Source organism: Oryctolagus cuniculus, chromosome 15, assembly GCF_964237555.1.
Source record: "Oryctolagus cuniculus chromosome 15, mOryCun1.1, whole genome shotgun sequence".
NCBI lineage: Eukaryota > Metazoa > Chordata > Mammalia > Lagomorpha > Leporidae > Oryctolagus > Oryctolagus cuniculus.
In genome coordinates this window covers 34,798,687-34,824,017 of record NC_091446.1, presented here as the reverse complement: position 1 = coordinate 34,824,017, position 25,331 = coordinate 34,798,687, and the positions used below count along the sequence as shown (strand labels likewise).

Below are 25,331 nucleotides of genomic sequence, written 5' to 3'. Positions count from 1 at the left end.
GACTAAGTGAATCCCCTTGGGCACAAGGCACTATGGACCAGGGAGAGAGGCTGAGCAACCTCTGCTTTATAGCATCTGAGAGTCCACTTATATACAGTTTTTGAAGGGCAACCCCACCCCTGCGCCACCCTCCCAGGGTCTTGTAGTCATAACAACGCCACCCTCCTAGGCCCCATAGTCCTAGTAGAAGGGTTATGTAGTTGTAACAACAGTCTGTGGTTAGTCCATTTCCTCTTGCAGGGCAGTTTAGAGTGCAACTTCTTCTCCTTTGTAATTTCCTGACAGGGGGTATCATAGTAGCACTTAATATTCCTAAGGATCACTTCCAGTAGGATACACTCAAATCTCACTTCAATACCATGGTAATATCATAATTTTCTTCCTATCCCTGTGTATATTTATTCTATTCTCTATCCTGTAAAACTTCAATTACCATTTCATGAAATCTAGGATAACTCGAGATAGAGTTTTGTAATTTGCCTGAAAATGCCTTTGTGTTATCTTAATGGGCTGTTATTAATTTTTTTCTGTGTGATGTTCCTTTCACATTTTTTTGTGTTAAAATCATACTATTTGGCCAGTGCCACAGCTCACTAGGCTAATCCTCCGCCTTGTGGCGCCAGCACACCGGGTTCTAGTCCCAGTCAGGGCACTGGATTCTGTCGCGTTTGCTCCTCTTCCAGGCCAGCTCTCTGCTGTGGCCAGGGAGTGCAGTCGAGGATGGCCCAAGTGCTTGGACCCTGCACCCGCATGGGAGACCAGGATAAGTACCTGGTTCCTGCCATTGGATCAGCACGGTGCGCCGGCCACAGCGTGCCGGCCGTGGCGGCCATTGGAGGGTGAACCAACGGCAAAGGAAGACCTTTCTCTCTGTCTCTCTCTCTCTCACTGTCCACTCTGCCTGTCCAAAAAAAAAAAAAAAACTTTAAAAAAATCATACTATTCTTAAAAAATTTTTTTTTTTACAGGCAGAGTTAGACAGTGAGAGAGACAGAGAGAAAGGTTTTCTTCTGTTGGTTCACCCCCCAAATGACCACCATGGCCAGCGAGCTGCGCTGATCCAAAGCCAGGAGTCAGGTGCTTCTCCTGGTCTCCCATGCGGGTGCAGGGTCCAAGCACTTGGGTCATCCTCCACTGCACTCCATGGACACAGCAGAGAGCTGGACTGGAAGAGGAGCCACCGGGACAGAACCGGCACCCCAACCAGGACTAGAACCCAGAGTACCAGCACTGCAGGTGGAGTATTAGCCTAGTGAGCTGTGGCGCCAGCCTCTTAAAAATGTTTTTAAAAACATTTATTTATTTGAAAATCAATGTTACAGAGAGAGAGAGAGAGGGAGAGAGAGAGAAAGAGAAATAGAGAGTTCATCCATTCATTGGTTCACTGCCCAGATGGTCCCAACATCCAGGGCTGGTCCAGGCTGAAAACAGGAGCCAAGGACTTCATCAAGGTCTCCCATGTGGATGGCAGTTGCCCAAACACTTGGGCCACCTTCCGCTGCTTTTCCCAGGCCATTAGAATGGAGCTGGATCAGAAATGGGGCAGCCAAAACACAAACAGGTACCCATATGAGATTTTGGCATCGCAGATGGTAGTTTTACCCACTATGCTACAGTGCTGACCCCCCAAAATATTTTTAAAACTATTTTTTTCTTCAGTATTTATGAAAGAGTCAAGGTTAAACTTCCTTTTTCTTTTCAAACTTTAGGTGAATGAATTGCAGTTTTGTCCTTGCACATCAGGTTGAAAAGCTACTCAGCAATTGCAAAGAGTATGTAGAGAATTTGTAGCTCTCTGTCTATGAATCTTTTTCTGGGATTTATTCCATTTCTTTTCTGCTTGTAAGTGGATGGTATACTTGAATATTCCTTGGCTGTTCAAACCCTGAGATAGATGTTTATTGTCATGTTTCAGTTAACCAATATTTTCATTCTTCAGTGTTACCCTCAACATAAAACCATGGAGATTGAAAATTCATTCTCTATCATTTCCTTTTCTTAATTTCCTCTGTGCTTTACCACTTGCATGGTTTGACTGCTCTTCAGGTGCTATATAAAATGAGCATGTGTCTATACATTGATCAATTCTTCTCTTACAGCCTCCAAAGCTATGCAGCCCATGCAGGAAATTTTAATTTCTGCTCTTTTCAATTCTAGAATTTGTATTATCATACTTTTCATTTCCTCTTACTTCCTATTTGACCTTTATTTTTTATAGAACCTACAAAAGTTCAAAATAGCTACTTTGAAATTTTGATGGGATAATATTATCATCTAGTACAGTTTGGGGTACATTTTAGTAACTTTATTTTCCTTTTAATGAGGAGTCACATTTCTTCATTTTTATCAGTAATTTTTTTATTTTATGCTGAATATTTTGATCCATGCTTTATAGGGAATCGGGATTATGCTGTCTTCCTCTAATTGTCATTGATTTTTTTTCCCAATTAACGCTATATTTTTTATTTTTTTTATTTTTTTAAACTGTTCTTTAATGAATATAAATTTCCAAAGTACAGCTTATGGATTACAATGGCTTCCCCCCCCATAACGTCCCTCCCACCCGCAACCCTCCCCTTTCCCACTCCCTCTCCCCTTCTATTCACATCAAGATTAATTTTCGTTTCTCTTTATATACAGAAGATCAGTTTAGCATACATTAAGTAAAGATTTCAACAGTTTGCTCCCACACAGAAACATAAAGTGAAAAATACTGTTTGAGTACTAGTTATAGCATTAAATCTCAATGTACAGCACACTAAGGCCAAAGATCCTCCATGAGGAGTAAGTGTACAGTGACTCCTGTTATTGACTTAACAAATTGGCACTATTGTTTATGGCATCAGTAATCAACCTAAATTGTTCCTTTGGGATTGGCTTATTTCTCTCAGCATAATGTTTTGTCATGAGCTTCCAAGGCTATGGAAGCCCCGAGTTCACTGACTCTGATAATTTTGAGACAAGGCCATGGTCAAAGTGGAAGTTCTTTCCTCCCTTCAGAGAAAGGTACCTCCTTCTTTGATGATCCGTTCTTTCCACTGGGATCTCACTCGCGGAGATCATTCATATAGTTTTTTTTTTTTTTCCCAGAGTGTCTTGGCTTTCCATGCCTGAAATATTCTCATGGTCTTTTCAGCCGGTTCCGCATGCCTTAAGGGCTGATTCTGAGGCCAGAGTGCTGTTTAGGAGATCTGCCATTCTATGGGTCTGCTGTGTATCTCATTTCCCATGTTGGATCATTCTCTCCCCTTTTTGATTCTATCAGCTAGTATTTGCAGACACTATTTTTTATGTGAACCCTTTGGTTCTTAGTCCTATCATTATGATCAATTGTGAAATTGATCACTGGGACTAGTGAGATGGCATTGGTACATGCCACCTCGATGGGATTGAATTGGAATCCCCTGGTATGTTTCTAACTCTACCGTTTGAGGTAAGTCAGCTTGAGCATGTCCCGAATTGCACATCTCTTCCCTCTCTTATTCCCACTCATATTTAACAGTGATCACTTTTCAGTTAAGTTTCAGCACTTAAGAAGAATTGTGTATTGATTACAGTATTCAACCAAAAGTATTAAGTAGAACAAACAAAAAAAAATACTAAGAGGGATAACATATCAAGTTGCTCATCAACAGTCAGGGTGAGGGCTGATCAAGTCACCATTTCTCATAGTGTTCATTTCACTTTAACAGGTTTCCTTTTTGGTGCTCAGTTAGTTGTCAGCTATCAAGGAGAACAAGTGCTATTTGTCCCTTTGGGATTGGCTTATTTCACTCAGCATAATGTTTTCCAAATTCCTAACAGGGATCACTTTTCAGTTAAAATATAAACACCTAAGAATAATTGTGTGTTAATTACAGAGTTCAACCAACAGTACTAGAACAAAAAAAAATATTAAAATGGATAAAGTATTACATTGTACATCAACCATCAGGACAAGAGCTGATCAAGTCACTGTTTCTCATAGTGTCCATTTCACTTCAACAAGTTTCCCCTTTGGTGCTCAGTTAGTTGTCGTCGATCAGGGAGACCATATGATATTTGTCCCTTTGGGACTGGGTTAATTCACTCAGCATGATGTTTTCCAGATTCCTCCATCTTGTTGCAAATGACCAGGTTTCGTTGTTTTTGACTGCTGTATAGTATTCTATAGAGTACATGTCCCATAATTTCTTTATCCAGTCTACTGTTGATGGGCATTTGGGTTGGTTCCAGGTCTTCGCTATTGTGAATTGAGCTGCAATAAACATTAATGTGCAGACAGCTTGTTTGTTTGCCAATTTAATTTCCTTTGGGTAAATTCCAAGGAGTGGGATGGCTGGGTTGAATGGTAGGGTTATCTTCAGGTTTCTGAGGAATATCCAAACTGACTTCCATAGTGGCTTCACCAGTTTGCATTCCCACAAACAGTTGGTTAGTGGCCCTTTTTCCCCACATCCTCTCCAGCATCTATTGTTGGTAGATTTCTGAATGTGAGCCATTCTAACTGGGGTGAGGTGAAACCTCATTTGGTTTTGATTTGCATTTCCCTGATTGCTAGTGATCTTGAACATTTTTTCATGTGTCTGTTGGCCATTTGGATTTCCTCTTTTGAAAAATGTCTACTGAGGTCCTTGGCCCATCTCTTAAGTGGGTTGTTTGTTTTGATGTTGTGGAGTTTCTTGATCACTTTGTAGATTCTGTTTATCAACCCTTTATCAGTTGCATAGTTTGCAAATAATTTTTCCCATTCTGTCGGTTGTCTCTTCACTTTCCTGACTGTTTCTTTTGCAGTACAGAAACTTCTCAATTTGATGCAATCCCAAATGTTAAATTTGGTTTTGATTGCCTGTGCTTCTGGTGTCTTTACCAAGAAGTCTTTGCCGGTAGCTATATCTTGCAGGGTTTTTCCAATGCTCTCTAATAATTTGATGGTATCAGGTCGTAGATTGAAGTCTTTAATCCATGTTGAGTGAATTTTTGTGTAAGGTGAAAGGTAGGGGTCTTGCTTCATGGTTCTGCATGTGGAAATCCAATTTTCCCAGCACCATTTATTGAATAGACTGTCCTTGCTCCAGGGATTGGTTTTGGATCCTTGATCAAATGTGAGTTGGCTGTAGATGTTTGGTTTGATTTCTGGTGTTTCAATTCTGTTCCATCGGTCTATCCATCTGTTTCTGAACCAATACCATGTTGTTTTGATAACAACTGCCCTGTAGTATGTCCTGAAATCTGGTATTGTGATACCACCAGCTTTGTTTTTGTTGTACAAGATTGCTTTAGCTATTCGAAGTCTCTTGTGTCTCCATATAAATTTCAGCATCATTTTTTCCAGATCTGAGAAGAAGGTCTTCGGTATCTTGATTGGTATTGCATTGAATCTATAAATTGCTTTTGGGAGAATGGACATTTTGATATTGATTCTTCCAATCCATGAGCATGGAAGAATTTTCCATTTCTTGATATCCTCTTCTATTTCTTTCTGTAAGCTTTTGTAATTTTCATCGTAGAGATCTTTAACTTCCTTGGTTAAGTTTATTCCAAGGTATTTGATTGTTTTTGTAGCTATTGTGAATGGGATTGATCTTAGCAGTTCTTCCTCAGCCATGGCATTGCCTGTGTATACAAAGGCTGTTGATTTTTGTGCATTGATTTTATACCCTGCTACTTTGCCAAAATCTTCTATGAGTTCCAATAGTCTCTTAGTAGAGTTCTTTGGGTCCCCTAAGTAAAGAATCATATCATCTGCAAAGAGGGATAGTTTGAGTTCTTCCTTCCCAATTTGTATCCCTTTAATTTCTTTTTCTTGCCTAATAGCTCTGGCTAGAACTTCCAGAACTATATTGAAGAGCAGTGGTGAGAGTGGGCATCCCTGTCTGGTACCAGATCTCAGTGGAAATGCTTCCAACTTTTCCCCATTCAATAGGATGTTGGCTGTGGGTTTTTCATAGATTGCTTTGATTGTATTGAAGAATGTTCCTTCCATACCCAGTTTGCTTAGAGTTTTCATCATGAAAGGGTGTTGTATTTTATCAAACGCTTTCTCTGCATCTACTGAGATAATCATATGGTTTTTCTTCTGCAGTCTGTTAATGTGGTGTGTCACATTGATCGTTTTGCGCACATTGAATCATCCCTGCATGCCAGGGATAAATCCCACTTGGTCTGGGTGGATGATCTTTCTGATGTGTTGTTGCATTCTCTTGGCCAGAATTTTATTGAGGATTTTTGCATCTATGTTCATCAGGGATATTGGTCTGTAATTCTCTTTCATTGCTGAACCTTTTCCGGCTTAGGAATTAAGGTGATGCTGGCTTCATAGAAAGAATTTGGGAGGACTCCCTCTTTTTCGATTGTTCTGAATAGTTTAAAGGCCCTCCCAACAAAGAAAAGCCCAGGACCAGATGGAGTCACTGCTTAATTCTACCAGACATTTAAAGAAGAACTGACTCCACTTCTTCTCAAACTATTCAGAACAATCGAAAAAGAGGGAGTCCTCCCAAATTCTTTCTATTTGTCATTGATTTTTTACTTGAGGAAATAGTTAAATGAGTAATAAATGTTTATTATTGAGGCTTAGGATAATTCTGTTGCATTATGGTTGATTTGAACATTGAAATTCATCTTTGGGCAAGGTCCTTAGTCTAGGCTGTGTTACTTCATGTGACTGTATGTATTTTGGAGGTCACCAGAGAATATGTGAGGTGCCACAAATGTGGCTCTGTACACTGACTGAAATAGAGTTTAGCTCTTTCTATCAGTGCACAATGTCTGGTATCCATCTGCAGTTCTCTACCTTTTATGAGACTTATAATTTCCTACATAGAGCTTCTTCCTGTATTGTCACATCCAGTCCACACCCATAGACTTAAGGGAGTAGTCTTGTACACTTTTGAAAGCCTACCTATTTGTAGATTCCTCCTTTTCTGTACCCTTGTCACAAATTCTAATTGCCAAATTTTGATCTCTGTCTTCTAGGAAGAGCACATGTTTTGACCTTCACTGCCTGTACTGTGGCAGAAAATGTTCTATTGTGAATATAATAATTAACAGTATGATGTATCTTTACTGGGGATTTTGACATGTGATAAGCTTTGAATAAAAAATTTTTAATATAACACACAGTATTAATGATAAACTAATGCAAATGTGTTTGTATCTTATTGATAAGGACAATGAAGTACTGAAATCTTAACTTACCTATAGACACAGTGCTTAATTTGATAGAACTAGGCCAATGGCTCTGAAAACTAAACTCTAAATCAATAGGTTTTATTATTTCAATGAATCTAAGAAAAATTTAATAAAACTAATTTAGCTCACCTGTCAATAATAATAATATATGACAGCTAACTTGAAAGAGCATAGAAGATAAGAGACACAGGGGGTTCCTGATTATCATTGGTTGGACTTGCTATCGATTGACTTCACAATGGTGTGATGTTTATATGATTTAGGTAGAAACTGTACATGAATTTGATACTTTCCTAGGCTAGCAATATGCAGGAGGTTACGCTCTTGAGGTGCTGAAGAACAACACAAACCAGAACTCCCATTCAAGCATGTGTTCATCAGAGTAAACATTCCACTGTCTATTGTGTTGCAGAGGTTTGATGTTCAGTAGGTTCACATTATTAAACACATCAATGACTTAACAATATTTTCCACTTATCATGGGTTCATCATGATATAACTCCATTGTAAATTAAGGATCATCTGTACTTAATAGTTTCTTTTCTTGATAGAAAATAGAAAGTTTTTCAAGAATATGGCCATTCATTTTCTGAGTTCTGAAGAAGGTCTTATACCCATTTATAAAGGGAATGATCTGAATTTTCTGTGACATCTGCACTGTGACTGTCATTTAGAGCTCAGGAGCAAAGGAATCCAGGGAGCCTTGTTAATCTGTTGCAAAGTAACTGCTGGCATCAGATCACAAAATTTATTATGATACCCTTGAAGTCCACGAACAGTGTCCCTTACAGAGTTATATTATTTAAGACCTATAATCTTGGCTACTAATTTAATCTCTATTTTGGAGCAGAAAATTCTCCTTTGTGTACTTCATTCTCTTCATCTATAAAACAAAAACATTAGATGGCAGATTTCTAATTTTATTTCAGATTCTCTCACTAGTACATTATTCTTGTGCTTCTCTCTTTATCAGGGCATGAATATATTATGTCTCTGACCTCTGTCCTACATGATGATGGTTTCCCAACCCACAGAAGTTTGAAGTAGAGCACTTCTTAGATGAATGTGGAAACTTAAAGAAGAGTGACTGCTTCATGCTTTTCTCAACAGGCAAGCAGTACAAATAAGTATAGTAAAATATCCTGTGGCATGGCTATTGGATAATTTCCCACATTATTTACCTATTCAAGGATATTTAGATTATTTAAATTTAGCATCAAAATTATGAAATATTTATGTATGTGTGGCAAACTATATACAACATAATTTGAATAAAATTACAAAAATGATAAAAGACAATAAAGATGATAGAAATAAATGGAAATATATTCCATGTACATGAATACAAAGACCAATTATAGTTAAATTGTATTTCTTCTTGATTTGGTGTATAGATACAATACAATGCCAATCCAAATATAGGCAAACTCTTTTTTTAAGATATCAAAGTCTGAAGGTAAAGTTTGTATGGAGAAGTTAAAAAAAACAGGGTAACCAGTAATTAAAGAAAACAAAGTCAGAGGGCTGACACTACTTTACCTGCTTTCATGACTTTTACTAAATCCATAGTAATCCAGAAAGTGTGGTGAAAAAATGGACAAATTAATGGAACATAATAGACAGACAGAAATAGATTTAAGTACAATCAATTGATTTTTGAACAAAGAGCAAAGGCAACCTTGTGCAGAGGATAGGCATCCCAAAATGCTTCTGGAACAACTGAACACTCTTAAGCCCCCCACCCCCAAAATAATACAGACATTGGAATTTTCTTCCTCACAAAGTTAATTCAAAATAGGTCACAAACCTAAATGTATGCAAATATGATATTATAAGACTTGGCATACAAGGAAATCTAAATGATTTTGCTCTGGCACTGGTTTTTTAAATGCAGTGTCAAAAGCACCTTCTGTGAAAGAAGACTTGATTAATTGGACTTCATTAAAAATATAGACTGCAAAAAATGATGTCAAGGTAATGAGGATGAAAGACACAGAGTATAAGAGATACTTAGAAAAGACACATCTGGCCGGTGCCATGGCTCAATAGGCTAATCCTCCACCTGCAGCGCTGGTACATCGGGTTCTAGTCCCGGTCAGGGTGCCGGATTCTGTCCCAGTTGCCCCTCTTCCAGTCCAGCTCTCTGCTGTGGCCCAAGAGTGCAGTGGAGGATGTCCCAAGTGCTTGGGCCCTGCACCCCATGGGAGACCAGGAGAAGCACCTGGCTCCTGGCTTCAGATCAGCGTGGTGCACCGGCTGTAGCGCGCCAGCCACAGCGGCCACTGGAGGGTGAACCAAAGGTAAAGAAAACCTTTCTCTCTGTCTCTCTCTCACTGTCCACTCTGCCTGTCAACAACAAAAAAAAAAAGAAAGAAAAGAAAAGACATCTGATAAAAGACTTAATTTGAAATAAAGAATCTTAAAACTCAACAATTTTAAATGGACAACTTGATTTAAAAATAGGCAAAATATTTGAACAGATACTTCACTCAAAAAGACAAGGCAAACAAGTATTTAAAAAACATTCGATGTGTTCAATGTAATACATTATTAGGGAATTGCAAACTAATAACAACCGAGAGAAGGCACTAAACATCTATGCAATGGCTCTGATATAAATGATGCATAAAACAAAAAGTTGAGAAGGATTGTGGAACAATGGGACTATGTATCGCTGCTAGTGGGAATTCAAAGGGTGCAAACATTTGGAAGAAAATTCTACATTTTCTTACAAGACTAAGATGTTCATATATGTTTTTCACCTGTTGTGCTCCTTGGTATTTATTCAAATGCATTGAATACCTACCCCATAGCCTACACAAAGGCGTCTATAGCTAACTTATTAATCATTGACAAAAATTGGAAGACATCAAGAGGTGCAAGAGTTGTTCAATACTTCCATGCAATGGAATGCTATTAAATATTATTTATTGTTAAAAAGAAATGAGTTGCTAAGCCATGAAAACACGTGAAAGAACCTTATGGATATCACTAAGTGAAAGAAGCCAATATGTAAATGCTACATGCTGTGATTCCTACTACATAACATTCTGAGAAAGGTAAAGTGTGGTGACATGAAAAATATTATTTTTGGCAAAACACTTGAGTCATTCTGGTTGCTTTCCCAGGCACGTTAGAACGGATTGGAACTAGAGCAGCCAGGACTCCAGCTAGTACTCATCTGGAATACCAACATCTCAGGTGCTGACTTAACATGCAGTGCCACTGCCCCAAAAACAATATAATTTTTGCAGTCAGCTAGAACTTGCATGGTGCCTCCTCTGGAGTTAGTAAATTTCCTCCTTATATATGATCAGGAACAGCATTCACAGTGCCCATGAACTTCCTCTCATTATTGACAAGGTTACAGGGGCTCTGGGGTGCTAACACATTTCTTCCATGTTGAGAAAGCTGAAATGTAGGTTGATTGAATTCCTCCTGTAGATGCATAACTACAGTATCTAAGAGCTCTTCCTAGAAGATAAAAATCAAAATAATTTCCTCAAGCAACACGATCAAAATATTTAACTCCACAATATCATTGAATACCTTCTATGTGATGTCCCTCGCCCTGTAGCATCATGTATAGAGATAAAAGTATCTGCAAGTATTGGACACCACCCAAGAGCCTCACACAAGGTTGGAGAGCTAGTTCAGTAAATGTATCATTGGAATCCAGTGTGATGAGTGCTGTGAGGGAGGAATTCATAGGCTATACAGGATAGGGGAGAAGTATATGGGTGATAGAGGGAACATATATGGGAAGAAGTTAACAGCTTCTTGCTCTCTCATATCCCTTTGTGAGGCATGGAATGGAGTAACCAACATTCTAATAACAAAAATGACATTTCACCTGCCACAAAAGTAGCAGAGAATGTAAAGAGAAGACATTGCATTACTAAGGAGGTAATAAATCATAGGATCAGAAGGGTTGCCCTAAATGAAGGATGTAAAACCTCTACCGAATAACCATGGAGCTACAGAATCAGTACGAATTGGATACTGCAATGATTCCAGAGCACCCTATCCTTCTTCCAATGATTGTCATATATCTTGGATATTGGGGCATACCTTCAACTTGTGCACTCGCCTTGGCCATGGACTCTCCTTCCTTTATTTTAAGAATGTTGAAGTGTACTTCATATATGGCACTGTAGGTACCATGTCACAGGAAGGACTTCTTTTCAAGATTCACATTTCAGCACCAAATGAAAATAGAGATTTACGAGTCCAGGTGATTCAAGTTTCAATGAAAGCATGACTATGATGTTGTGGATGCACACAGCAGGCAAGAATTTTTAGCTTCAGTGATCAGAAAACATGTAAAGAGGAAAGGAAACTTGACTTTGGTATTGAATCTAGCATAAGGAAATTGTTTTAGCCAGAAAGAACAGTATAATATAAAACTTGAAACTTGATTGTGCTTTACAGGTTACTGGAGAGTGTGCACAGCTGGAGCTAAGAAGAGAGTGTGAAAGAAAAATAAAGGGACATCGGATGGTGAAAAGGTAAAGAAACAAAGTTGGTGTTTCTTAAAAAAAAAGCTGCATGAAAATTTGAAATGTCAGAAGAGCAGTAATAATGCAGGAATTATTAATGTACTGCTTAACACAGAGGGAATACTCAGTAAATATTTGTTAACTGAAATATTTAAGATCAGATGCTACATGAATAGCAAGTATGTCCAACTTTGTTCACCTGTCTATACAACGACTTTACCATCTGTTTTCCATCCATCTATTCATGCACCCATCAATCCATCTGTTAATATATATTTTTGTTGTACCAGATACAAACACAGTGTTTGTTACATTCACAGTTACTCACTGGAAGTAATTACCCTCAGTGTTTGATATTTTCAGGAAAACAAAGTTGTGTGGGAGAGGCCCTGGCCCACATGGAGTTGTTTTTGTTCCTGACCTCCATTTTTCAGAATTTTAAATTGCAATCTCTGGGTGAGCCAAAAGACCTGGACATCACTGCAGTTGTCAATGGATTAATTTCTGTGTTACCTTCATACCAGCAATGCTTCCTTCCTGTTTGAAAAGGGACAAACTGGCTGCCTCGGTGCTGTCATCTGCAACGCCCCCTCCAAAGAGGTGTTGTCTATCCCTACCAATATCAACAATATCCTCTCTGACTTCTCTCACATCTTGCTTTTCCCTCTGACCCAGTGAGCACACAACCTCCATTAAGGGAATTTCTTAGGGTCATTTCAGAAGAGTTTTTCTATTCCCTGTATTCTGCAACAATTACACTGATTCCCACATCTGCTAACCATTTCAATGTTGATTTACAATATATGAATCATTGTAAAACAGAAATAAATTATGAAAATAGACCAATTCTCCCCTCTGCATCTTCTAAACAAAAAAAAAAAATAAATTACTAGTTGTAGAGTCAGTACTCTGAGTACTCTGGGTTCTCTTCTTTTATTAGGGAAGTGGTGAGAAATGAAAGAAGGCCTGGTGCTGTGGAGTAGTAGGCTAAGACTGCCTGCAGCACTGGCATCCCACATGGGCAACAGTTCAAGACCAAGCTGCTCTTCTTCTGATCTAGCTCTCTTCCTATAGCCTGGGAAAGCTATAAGCACTCCTGGGGGAGACCCAGAACAAGTTCCTGGCTCCTGGCTTCAGATCATCCCAGTTCCAGCTGCTACAACCAACTGGGGAGTGAACAAGTGGATGGAAGACCTTTTTCTGTGTCTCTCCCTCTCTCTGTAACTCTACCCCTCAAATAAATAAAATCTTAAAAAAAAGAAAGAAAGAACATAGAGTCCCAAGAGGCCACACAGGTCTTCATAATGGCAAGCAGAGAGAGGGATAAAAGGGAAGAGAGTTGAAAGCTGTCTTGTCTGGGTGTCACCTAGAGTTATTGGACTTGTTGCTTGAAAAGCAGATTATTCTAGGAACAGTTCAAACCCACAGGGAAATATTGGAAAGATCAGCTCAAGGGAATAGCTCATGAAAATAGGAGGGAGGGGAAGAAGGCTTGAAGCATGGGCAGTAGATAGAATAGGGTGGGAAGTATCACTATGTTCCTAAATCTGTATATATGAAATACATGGGACTTTCAAAACTTAAAATTAAAAACAACAACATCAACAAAAGAAGTGTCATCATTCATACTCTGAGTTCATCTTCAGAGGAAGCCAATTTATCATGCATTTTTAAAAAGATTTATTTATTTATTTGAAAGGCAGAGTTATGGACAGGCAGAGGCAGAGATAAAGGTCTTCCATCCACTGTTCACCCCCAAAATGGCTGCAATGGCCAGAGCTGAGCCAATCCGAAACCAGGAGCCAGGAGGTTCTTCCAGGTCTCCCATGCTGGTGCAGGGGCCCAAGCACTTGGTCCATCTTCTACTACTTTTCCAAGCCATAGCAGAAAGCTGGAATGGAAGTGGAGCAACCAGGACTCAAACTGGCACCCATATGGGATGCCGACGCCACAGGCAGCAGTTTCATCAGCTATGCCACTTTGCCGGCCCCTATCATGCATTTTTAAGCTAATACATGTTTTAAATATTTATTTATTTATTTATTTATTTATTTATATAAAATATAAAATGCAGAATGCAGGATGACAGGGGGAGAAGGAGAGAGGGAGAGAGAGAGAGAGAGAGAGAGAGAGAGAGAGAGATCAATCTTCCACCTGCTGGTTCACTCCTTACATGGCTGCAACAGACAGGTCTGGGCCAGGCTGAATAGCTAGAAGCTAAGGACTCCATTCCAGTCTCTCATGTGGGTGTCAGGGGCCCAAGTACTCTCAGCGCCATATTGTGGAAGATCAGATGCATAGAATTAGTCCTAGTTCCAGTAACTTAGTCTAGTCTCAGTTGCTCCCCACAACTCTGCTCTTGGCCATTTGCATCGCTCCAGCCAGATTGACTACAATAAAAAAGAGAGAGAGAGAGATTAGTGCTTGTTAGTATGTAGAGAAAAGGGAAACTGTGCACTGTGTTTATAGTAATGTAAATTATGCATCCCATTGTGAAAAATAGAATAGAGGTTCCCCCAAAAAAACTAAAAATTGAGTCACCCTATTATCCAGCAATTCTTCTCTTAGGTCCATATGATAAGGAAATAAAACCAACTTGTCAAAGGTATCTGCATTCCCTTTTACATTGCAGCACTACTTACAGTAGCCAAGAAATGGGAATTAATCTAAAGTTTAAATAAAGAAAGTGATTAATGGGTAAAGGAAATGTGGTATATATTCACCACAAAATTCTACTCAGCCTTAAATAGGAAGACATCTTGTCATTTGCAACAACATGAATGGAATAGGAGTTCATTATGCTAAGTGAAATAAGCCAGCCACAGAAAGACAAGTACTACATGATCTCACTGACAAACGGAATCTAAAAATGTTTGATCCCAATTTGTACAAAACAGTATTTCTTAGGGACTGGGAAGAATATGGCTTAGAAAGGGTGGGTAAAGGTTGATTAATGGTTATTAAGTTAGATAGTATATGACATTCTGCTGTTCTATTACATAGTTGAGTAACTACAGAATCATCATATACTGCATATTTCTTTAAAAATTCTACAAGAAAGGATTTTAGATATATTCTCCATAAAGGTATGTCAGAATCTAAGGAGATAGATATGGTTATCGGGATTTTCTACATGTATCAAACTATCACATGGTATACCATACATATCAGAAGTTTGTACTTGTCACTTACATTAAGAAAGTCTTGTACTGATTAAATTGATGACTCTTTACTAAGTCACCAATTCCACATTCCTAAAAATAAAGTTGGGGTTGGAATAGTAGATATCTGACATCTTGTCTGTCTTGAATTATTTATTCTTTTCTCATCTTATGGAGACAGGGCCTATTAGGACATGGAAGGAAGGAATGGAGCAGAGGCACCCATCTCTTAGGGGAAAATGTGAAGGATTTAAAGAGAGACATTGAGATCATTCTTCCAAAGTAAGGGAGTATACTTCTTTTAGAATTGCAGCTATGTGAATCAGGCAGCAAATAGTTGCTTCTCTTTGACCTAAAGTCTCCAAGTTCTAAATGTTGCAAAATCACACTTTTGACCTCCATTTTAACCATTTGGTGGTGCAACTATTAAGTTAATTTTTGCTTAAAAAATCAATTTTAGTGATTCAAAGAGTACCGTATCACACACAATAAATGTTTTGCTTGGATAGAAGCCTGTGAGACTCAGGGGATATTGCTTCCCTCCTGAACTCTACTACGTGCAGACCCTATGTCTTTGACCTAGATACTAAATTTCCAAGACTCCCTTCCTTCACTCCTTCCTTCCTTCCTTCCTTCCTTCCTTCCTTCCTTCCTTCCTTCCTTCCTTCCTTCCTTCCTTTCTCTTTCTCTCTCTTTCCTTCTTCTCTCTCTCTCTCTCCTTTCATTTACTCTTTATTCACTCTTATTTATTTATTCTTTATTAGGAAAGTTAATTAAAAACAATCCAAGTAGTATTATGGGTTTGAAAATTCTTTACAAAAAGTGTTAATTGCCAGGTGAAATATATGTTAATTAGCTTAATTGTGGAACTGTTTTGAAATGTATAGATATACCAGAAATCACATTTTACATCCTAAATATAGATGATTTGGGTCAATATTAATTCAGTGAAATGGTTAAAATAGCTGGGGACTGAAGACCAGTATATGTGAGTAAAAGAGAATTGGTCATTCAGGGTCCAGTTGGTGGTAACAGAATCCTTTTGATTCTGCACACAGCTGTTGTCTGTATCCCACGAATACTGCAGGTAGGGAGGGAGAAATTATTCTCCCATGTGCCAATACTCTGTGATGCTTAGTCTCTCTCCTTGTTGGTAATATTTGTGGCCTCAAAGTAGGGTCAGTGTTATAATCAGATATGAGTCATTTGAATAAATATATATTTCTAATATTCATCACTGAGATACTAGACCAGAATTCCCATTGGACAAGTGGAGCTTATGACTAGGAAGCAGTAAGCAGGGCATTAATGGTGGCCAACTTGGTGGATTGACCAATCACTCAAGCATCAGAATTGACAAAATTAGAAGTTCCAATTTGAGTCTGTTGTTTAGTAACAATGATACAGTGCACATTAGTTTGTAGTTCTCTGACTTCATTTCCCTTATTTATAAAATATGGACAATAAACCTGAATATGTGGATTTGAGGATTATTTATTTCATATTATGAATTGTCTAGGCTCCTTCATGGCACATGGTAGGTCATCCATAACTGGCAGCTATAATAATTACTATCATGTTACAAATAAAATTCAGCAATACTTTAAAACTATGGAAGATAGAACCTTAGAATATTATATTATTGCTATGAATTATGCACATTGTTGAGCAATGGTAATAGGAATGGGAAAAATGGATTTCTGCCATTTTCACAGAAGAGGGTTATCACCAGAGTAGGCTCCTGAAACAATGACATTTGGTCTGATTTTCTGTTCCCTGCACATGCTCACTTACCCTTCCTCCTTGTCATGATTTTCATAACCTGTCCCTGCTGCTCTAACAAGTGTGCCTTAGGTTGGATAATTCATAAAAACAGAAGTTTGTTGCTTAAAATAGTGGGAAATGAGAAGTCCAAGATTAAGTTTCCCATAGATTTGGTGTCTGCTGAGAGTCTGGTCTAAGCTTCAAAGATGGCCCCTGGTTGCTGTGTTCTCAAATGGAAATAGCTCCCTTGCACCATGTTTATAAGGTCAGGCATCTAATTTATGAGAGATCTGTTCTCATGTTGCAATCACATTTTAAACCTGCCCCCCTTACTACTATCACATTGGCAGAAAATTCCAAAATATGAACTTAGGGGAGGGAATATTAAGACCATAACTGGGTAGTCTTTTAGAAAATATGTATGTACCTCCCATATCTGATAGCCCTTGCACTTTTGGGGTTTTATCCTACAGAAATGAAAACTTATATCCACACAAATCCTGTATGTGAATGTTCATAGCGGGTTTGTTTGTATTAGTCAAACATGCTAACAAGCTAGTTGTCCTTAAGTGAGTCAATGGCTACACAAATTTCTATACAGCAATGTGACTCAGTAATGCAAAGAAAGAAACTAGTGATACAGGCAAAAAAAAATCCTGAATCACAAAGACATGTGATGATGAAAAAACAGTATTATCAGGGCAGACATTGTGGCACAGAGAGAAGCTGCTGCTCAATATGCTGGCAACCCTAACTGGTGTGCCTCCAGTCTTGGCCACTCTGCTTCTGGTCCAGCTTCATGATAATCTGCCTTGGAAAGCAGTAAAAGATGGCCCACATACTTGGGACTCTGCCACTCATGTGGGAGACCAGATGCAGTTCCTGGCTCAGAACTTTATCTTGGCTCAACCTGGTTGTTGCAACCCATGGAAATGAAAGAGCATATAGAAGAGCACTCTCTCTCTCTCCCTGCTGATATACCAACCTCTTAAAATTAAAGTTCTAGCCAGGGGACTTGGGAAGTAGATTCTGAACTCTAATGGTCCCATTGATTCTTCATTAACGATTTCTATGGCAACCAAGAGTAAAGGACAAGAGGCTGTGTCTTGAACTAAAATTCAAGGTTACCTTTGAGTTCATGCTGGGAGAATCAGGTAAAAGCAGCACACTTTCTCTGACCATTGGCTGTCCCTGGCACTAGACAGAGGTTTGCTCATCATCATCAGGCACAGCACTGGTGATCAAGAAGTCTCACAACCTCTCAGACCTCCAATGACTTTGCAACAGAAAACAGCAATTAAAGGCAAATGATTTCCTGCTGCTCGGCGTAGGGCAGCAGGTCCGATAGAGCGCCTCAGGGCCAGCCTGGGGAGCTCAGGGGCCAAGCGGGATGATGAGTATCAGAGGCAAAGGAACCACACTGGAGCCGGGAGACCAGTCAATGCCCAGGGCACAGCTGGGTTCTCAACTTTATTGGGAGGGGAAGAGCTTTTATAGACACAGAAAGGGGGCTGTCCAGGGCACAAGGGAACTGAGCCAACCAGCTGAAAGGTAAGGCAGGACACAAGCCAGGCACTCCCTCAAGGGCCAATCACAGCCGAGGACTCATACTGTTCACAAATACAGAAGTCTCCTGTCAGGCTAGGTACCTCCCCCGGGGGCCATCTTGGGTTGCTGGAAATGCTGAGTCACTGGGATGCGGAAGTGCAGCAAACTTGAGCAAAGGCTTAGCAGCCTTGTCGAGTGAAGGCTTAGCAACTTTGCTTCCTTTTCTATTGGAGCCCCCCGCAATTTCTGCCTTAAATTCTACATTTAAATTTTTTTAATTTGGGTTATAAAAATGCAAATATTTGAGGAAATAAAATCCCTTCAAGTAAGAGCTCTGATATTATTAGTCCAAAATGTGACTATAATCTCCAAGCTATTAGGTCATTTTTGCTAGTATAAGGAAATAAGTGGGGGAGGTGCTGTTGCACAGCTGGTAAAGCTGCTGTCTGCTGTGCCAGTATCCAATATGGGCACTGGTTCCAGGCCCAGCTACTCCACTTCTGATTGAGCTCTCTGCTATGGCCTGGGAAAGCATTGGAAGATGGCCCAAGTCCTTGGGCCCCTGCATCCGCGTGGGAGAACAAGAAAAAGCTCCTGGCTCCTAACTCCTGGCTACGAATTGGCAGAGCTCCAGGCATTGTGGCCATCTAGGGAGTGAACCAGTGGATGGAAATTGATCTTTATTAAATAAAAGTTTAAAAAAAGATATTTTCTCCATAAACTTATGTCAGAATTTTAGGATATAGATATGGTTATCGGGATTTTCTACATGTATCAAACTATCACATGGTATACCATACATATCAGAAGTTTGTATTTGTCACTTATATTAAGAAAGTCTTGTACTGATTAAATTGATGACTCTTTACTAAGTCACCAATTTCACATTCCTAAAAATAAAGTTGGGGTTGGAATAGTAGATATCTGACATCTTGTCTGTCTTGAATTATTTATTCTTTTCTCATGGAGACAGAGCCTATCAGGACATGGAAGACCTCTCTCTCTCTCTGCCTCTACCTTTCAAACACATAAATAAATCTTAAAAAAAAGAAAAAAAATGTAATGAATTTCATTAGATGATTTCTGGCCTTCTCCCTGTATCTTCTGGAAAAGGACATTAAGAAGCAGACTGCCCCTAAACAGCACTCTTGCCTCGGAATCAGCCCTTAAGGCATTTGGAATTGGCTAAAAAGCATGTGAGAGTTTCGCAGGCATGGAAAGTCAAGACACTGCGGAAAAAAAAAATTACCTAAATGAAAGATATCTGTGAGTGAGATCCCTGCAGAAAGAACGGGCCATCAAATAAGGAGGAACCTTTCTCTGAAGGGAGGAGAGAACTTTCACTTTTACTATGGCCTTGTCTAAATATTATTGGAGTTTGTGAACTCAAGAGGCTTCCATTGCCTTGGCAGCTCATGACAAGAGCCTCAGGTGATTACTGATGTCATAAATAAGAGTGCCAATTGTGAAATCAACAACAGGATTCACAGTGCACCTACTCCCCATGTAGGATCTCTGTCCTTAATGTGTTGTACTATATGAGTTAACAGCATAACTAGTACTCAAATAGTATTTTATACTTTATGTTTCTATGTGGGTGCAAACTGTTGAAATCTTTACTTAGCATATACTAAATTGATCTTCTGTGTATAAAGATAATTGAAAATGAATCTTGATGTGAATGGGATGGGAGACAGAGTAGGAGATGGGATGGTTGTGGGTGGGTGGGAGGTTATGGGGGGAAAAGCCGCTATAATTCAAAAATTGCACTTTCAAAATTTAAATTTATTAAATAGAAGTTTAAAAAAAGAAGTGACTGTCCCTTACTTTTGTAATGACTTTTTTATGTAAGTGATAGCCTTTTTAATTACCAAGATCATGAAATCCCATTAGCCTCTTTTAAATGCTGATACTTTTCCTTTTTGCTATTAAAATATGCCCTCTAAGACTACTATCTCAGGGCCCGTGCTGTGGCTTAGAGGGTAAAGCCACTGCCTGAAGTGTTGGCCTCCCATAAGGGTGCTGCTTTGAGTCCTTTATGCTCCACTTCTGATCCAGCTCTCTGCTATGGCCTGGGAAGGCAGTTGAAGATGCCCCAAGTGCTTGGGCCCCTGCACCCATGTGGGAGACCCAGAAAAAGCTCCTTGCTCCTGATTTTGGATCGGCGCAGCTCCAGGTGAACCAACAGATGGAAGACCTCTCTCTCTCTCTCTGCCTTTGCCTCTCTGTAACTCTGCCTTTCAAATAAATAAATAAAATCTTTTTAAAAAACTGCTATCTGTAAAGAAGTGAAAGTTATTTTTTAAGTGTTCAGGTGTTTTCACAGTTCTTACTATGTTTCCTCAATGAATGAGTCAATAGATTTTCTGGTTCAAGTAATTTACATTGTAGCATCTCTCTGCAGGTTGAGGGAAGAATCTGAATCTTTTCCCTGAGACAGCAGGTTATCAGAGCTCTATGTCTGGCATTGCCTTCTTTCTGTGCCTTGGTCTCATAGAAGAGATTATGTCATCATCCTAGCTCCTGCACTTCTTAATTCCCAACCTTCTGCATGTTTTCAAATCTTTTTGAAATTGAGTTTTCATGTCTCCAAGATATACATAATAATGACTTTGCAGGGTCACGTGAGTACATTGTGTATCAACAAGTAGTTAAGTGCATACTTTGCATTACATAATATCTTAAATACTTGTAAGGGATTTTTAGTGGTAAAAAAAATTAAGAGAGACCATAGAAGTATGAAAATTACAGACTTGAAGGTAAGCGTGTATTTACGTAGTAAACATCAAGTAAGTACATGACGACAATGTGTTTAACAGGGCCGTGGTTTTAAAAATCCACGTGGCTTGGGGGATGAGGGATGCAATGAGTAATCAGCAAAGGATTCTCTGAAGAACTTAAGTTGGAGATGAGATCTAAGGGATGCATAGGCATCAACCAGGCAAGAGCTTGATTTATATGTTTTAATCTTGATGAGAATTGCTTTTTGAAGACCCTGATGGTAGACATGTGTTATTGCCGAGAGAGTAAATAAAACCCTACTCATAGCACAATTTACAGTTTATGTGTGGATTTTTATGAAATTCCTGGTTTGAAGAGTGGAAATTGGGGCTGGTTCCGTGGCGTGTAGGTTAAGCTTCCACCTACAATGCCGGCATCCCATAAGGGCCCCAGTTTGAGTCCTGGCTGCTCCACTTCCGATTCAGCTCCCTGCTAATGTGCCTAGGAAAGCATCAGAATATGGCCCAAGTGCTTGGTCCCCTGCACCCACGTGGGAGACCCAGAAGACGCTTCTGGATCCTGGCTTAGAATAGGCCCAGCTCCATCCATTGCTGCCATTTGGGGAGTGAACAAGCACTTGGAAGATCTCTCTCTCTGTCTCTCCCTCTCTCTGTCTGTAACTCTGCCTGACAAATAAATAAATAAAACTTTTTTAAAAAGGAGAGCAGAGGTATCTTACAGTGGGTGGATAAATATTAAAATGTCTCTCTTAACCAGTCATATTAAGTAGAACAGATAAAAAAAAAAACTACTAAGAGGGATAATGTATTAAGTTGTTCATTAACAGTCAGGGCTATGCTGATCAAGCCACCATTTCCCATAGTGTCCACCTCACTCCAACAGGTTTCCCTCTTGGTGTTCAGTCAGTCGTCACCGATCAGGGAGAACATATGGTATTTGTCCCTTTGGGACTGGCTTATTTCACTCAGCATGATGTGTTCCAGATTCCTCCATTTTGTTGCAAATGACTGGATTTCGTTGTTTCTTACTGCGGTATAGTATTCTAAAGAGTACATATCCCATAATTTCTTTATCCAGTCTATCGTTGATGGGCATTTAGGTTGGTTCCAGGTCTTAGCTATTGTGAATTGAGCTGCAATAAACATTAGGGTGCAGACCGCTTTTTTTTTTTTTTATCTTTTATTTAATGAATATAAATTTCCAAAGTACGTCTCATGGGTTACAATGGCTTTCCCCCCCATACCGTCCCTCCCACCCACCACCCTCCCCTTTCCCACTCCCTCTCCCCTTCCATTCACATCAAGATTCATTTTCGATTATCTTAGTATACAGAAGATCAGCTTAGTATACCTTAAGTAAGGATTTCAACAGTTTGTTCCCACACAGAAACATAAAGTGAAAAATAATAGATGATTTTTTTTTAAATGATGATGAAATCAGATCAGACCTATTGTCATGTTTAATCCCAGTGAGAGTCAAGTTGGGAATTGATAGTTTCTTTTCTTTTTTTTTTTTTTTAACAGAAGATCAGTTTAGTGTACATTAAGTAAAGATTTCAACAGTTTGCACCCCCATAGAAACACAAAGTGAAATATACTGTTTGAGTACTCGTTATAGCATTAAGCCTCAGTGTACAGCACATTAAGGACAGAGATCCTACATGAGGAGTAAGTGCACAGTGACTCCTGTTGTTGACTTTACAAATTGACACTCCTGTTTATGGCATCAGTAATCTCCCTATGCACCAGTCATGAGTTTCCAAGGCTGTGGAAGCCCCTTGAGTTCTCCGACTCTTATCTTGTTTAGACAAGGTCATAGTCAAAGTGGAGGTTCTCTCCTCCCTTCAGAGAAAGGCACCTCCCTCTTTGAAGACCTGTTCTTTCCACTGGGATCTCACTCACAGAGATCTTTTTGCCAGAGTGTCTTGGCTTTCCATGCCTGAAATACTCTCATGGGCTTTTCAGCCAGATCCGAGTGCCTTTAGGCAGACCGCTTTTTTGTTTGCCAATTGAAATTCCTTTGGGTAAATTCCAAGGAGTGGGATGGCTGGGTCGAACGGTAGGGTTATCTTCAGGTTTCTGAGGAATCTCCAGACTGACTTCCATAGTGGCTTGACCAGCTTGCATTCCCACCAACAGTGGGTTAGTGTCCCTTTTTCCCCACATCCTCGCCAGCATCTGTTGTTGGTAGATTTCTGCATGTGAGCCATTCTAACCGGGGTGAGGTGAAACCTCATTGTGGTTTTGATTTGCATTTCCCTGATTGCTAATGACCTTGAACATTTTTTCATGTGCCTGTTGGCCATTTGGATTTCCTCTTTTGAAAAATGTCTATTGAGGTCCTTGGTTTAGTAGTTTTTTTTTATCTGTTCTACTTAATATGACTGGTTTAGATCTGTAATTGATGCACAGTTATTCTTAAGTGTTGAAAATTAACTGAAATGTGATCCCTGTTGAACATGGTGGTGGGAATGGGAGAGGGAAGAGATGTATAATTTGGGACATGCTCAGGCTGACTTGCCCCAAGTGGTGGAGTTGGAAGCATACCAGGGGATTCCAATTCAATCCCATCGAGGTGGCATGTACCAATGCCATCTCACTGTTCCAGGTGATCACTTTCAGTTCACAGTTGGTCATGGTGAAGGGACTGGGAGTCAAAGGGAACACATAGACAAGTCTAGTACCTGCTAACGCTAACCGATGGAGTAAATAAAGGGGAGAGTGATCCAACATGGGAAGTGAGAAACTCAGCAGACTCATAGAATGGCAGATGTCCTAAATAGCACTCTGGCCTCAGAATCAGCCCTAAAGGCATTCGGAGCTGGCTGAAAAGCTCATGAGAGTATTTCAGGCATGGAAAGCCAAGACACTCTGGCAAAAGATCTCTGCGAGTGAGATCCCAGTGGAAAGAACAGGTCATCAAAGAAGGAGGTACCTTTCTCTGAAGGGAGGAGAGAACCTCCACTTTGACTATGACCTTGTCTAAACAAGATAAGAGTCGGAGAACTCAGAGGGCTTCCATAGCCTTGGAAACTCATGACTGGTGCATAGGGAGATTACTGATGCCATAGACAGGAGTGTCAATTTGTAAAGTCAACAACAGGAGTCACTGTGCACTTACTCCTCATGTAGGATCTCTATCCTTAATGTGCTGTACATTGAGATTTAATGCTATAACGAGTACTCAAACAATATATTTCACTTTGTGTTTCTATGGGGGTGCAAACTGTTGAAATCCTTACTTAATGCATACTAAACTTATCCTCTGTAAAAAAAAAAAAAAGAAAAAAAAAAAGAAATTATCAATTCCCAACTTGACTCTCACTGGGATTAAACATGACAATAGGTCTGATCTGATTTCATCATCATTTAAAAAAATCATCTATTATTTTTCACTTTATGTTTCTGTGTGGGAGCAAACTGTTGAAATCCATACTTAATGTATACTAAGCTGATCTTCTGTATATTAAGATAATCGAAAATGAATCTTGATGTGAATGGAAGGGGAGAGGGAGTGGGAAAGGGGAGGGTTGTGGGTGGGAGGGACGGTATGGGGGGGAAGCCATTGTAATCCATAAGTCGTACTTTGGAAAATTATATGCATTAAATAAAAGTTTAAAAAAATAAAAAAAAATGTCTCTCTTTTCGGGGATTTATGTGTTTGTTTGAAAGGCAGTTAGAGAGAGAAAAGATAGGGAGACAGACAGAGAGAGAGCTCCTCCATCAACTGGTTCACTCAAAAGATGAGTGCAATAGCCAGGGCTGGAACAGGCCAAAGCCAGGAACTTCTCCCAGGTCTCTCACATGGGTGGCAGGATACAATATCTTGAGCCATCTTCCATTACTTTCCCAGGCCATTAGCAGGGCTCTGGCTCAGAACTACAACTGCCACGACAAGAACTGGTATCCATATGGATCTCTGGCATTACATGCAGCAGCGTAACCCATTATACCACAATGCCGGCCCCTTAAAATGCCTCTGCAATAACAGTAAGTATTTTCCTCACTTATCTACTTATAAGTTTTTAAATTCTCACTTTTCTTGCATCTCCTATTCCTTTTCTAGCTAGCAAAAGAGTATGGCCCTGTGTTCACTGTGTATCTGGGCATGAAGCCCACTGTGGTGTTGCATGCATATGAAACAGCACCCAGCTCTAGCATCAGACGTCACCCAGAGGGGCGCAGCACCCAGCTCCAGTGTCACGCATTGCCCAGAGGGGTGCAGCACCCAGCTCCAGTGTCAGGCATTGCCTTGTCTAAATATGATCAGAGTCAGTGAACTCAGGGGGCTTCCATAGCCTTGGCAGCTCATGACAAGAGCCTAGGGTGATTACTGAGGCCATAAACAAGAGTCTCAATTTGTTAAGTCAACAACAGGAGTCACTGTGTACTTACTCCTCATGTAGGATCTTTGTCCTTAGTGTGCTGTACATTGAGATTTAATG

At 39.7% G+C, this 25,331-nt stretch overlaps 1 pseudogene; it reads left to right on the top strand.

Moving 5' to 3' along the window:
* Positions 1-11,144: 11,144 nt before the first annotated feature.
* LOC100352702 (cytochrome P450 2C30-like) overlaps positions 11,145-25,331 on the top strand; it is a 30,158-nt pseudogene continuing 15,971 nt past the window's right edge.